The sequence below is a fragment of the Pomacea canaliculata genome, linkage group LG11 (genome assembly GCF_003073045.1).
Source record: "Pomacea canaliculata isolate SZHN2017 linkage group LG11, ASM307304v1, whole genome shotgun sequence".
In the NCBI taxonomy this organism is placed as follows: domain Eukaryota; kingdom Metazoa; phylum Mollusca; class Gastropoda; order Architaenioglossa; family Ampullariidae; genus Pomacea; species Pomacea canaliculata.
In genome coordinates, this window is record NC_037600.1 from 5,789,204 (window position 1) to 5,790,358 (window position 1,155).

Below are 1,155 nucleotides of genomic sequence, written 5' to 3' on the forward strand. Positions count from 1 at the left end.
AAGTCAGCGAAAAATTTAATTGAAATTCAAATAATTCAAATTCAAATCATGCTTTTAACTTCAACGTCATTTGAACATCTACAACATTAGTTAAAGTTCATATAAGCTAGTAAATGTAATGTTCCTCAACAATATGATATGAAAACTGTTCTTGAGTGTTCGCGAGGTAATTGTTGTTAATCAATATGAAAGGTAAGCCAAAAATCGGAGGTACAGAAGACGATCCATTGACTCATATCTCTCTACAATGTTGCTAACTCAGCGTATTTCCTCTCTGGACGTTTCTCTGTGCCGGCGCATGATTGTAGAACAGACGCCTTGTGTAGCTGACAATCCTTACGTAGACCATCAAGGAATGTCCACATTGTTGGGTGATGACAGGAGAAGAGAGATTGAAGGGCGTGATGCCAACCCTCCACAGAGTTGTTTGTTCGTGTTATACAGGCATTAAACAATTCTTTATAAAAGAATCAGTGATTAGAAATCACACATTGCTCTATACAGGAATAAGTGTGTGGGGATGACGTATTCCAGACCTGGGCAAAGGCCGGCCCGCGGGCCGGATCAGGCCGGCCTCCTGTCTCTGACCCGCCCGCCCACTGCCCAGCCCGCCAGTATATATACTATATATACAGTACTGGGTAAAACTGAGTTAATTATAGTCTGGCCCTCTAAAACCATCTCAATTTCTCATGCGCCCCCTTGGGAAAATTAATTGCCCATCCCTGACGTATTCTAATTCAATGCTTTGACAGAAGCATTACATAATGCTTTATAAAGGATTAAGTGCCTGGGGATTAAGTGTCGGGGATGAAGTGCTTAGGGATTAAATGTCTAGGGGATTAAGTGTTGGGGATGAAGTGCTTAGGGATTAAATGTCTAGGGGATTAAGTGTCGGGGATGAAGTGTCTGGGGATTAAGTGACCGGACACCGGGACAAATGATATCACATTATAAAACCACTTGATTGGTGAGAAAGCAATATTTACATGAAATATTTTAAATAATTCCTGCCATGACTTATAAGCGTTCCTCTGGATAATAATAAACAACACAAGTAATATTGGAATTTTTCTTTCGACATGAAAATAATAAAAAAAAACTTTAAGGGCCGTCTAATGATTTGAATCCTCAGTTAAGTTTTCCAGTGCTCTT

General features: G+C 39.8%; 1 protein-coding gene across 1 annotated transcript in view; it reads left to right on the top strand.

The window, feature by feature from the left end:
• LOC112574760 (tenascin-like) overlaps positions 1–1,155 on the top strand; it is a 121,243-nt gene that overhangs the window by 45,564 nt on the left and 74,524 nt on the right. The window lies entirely within an intron of this gene.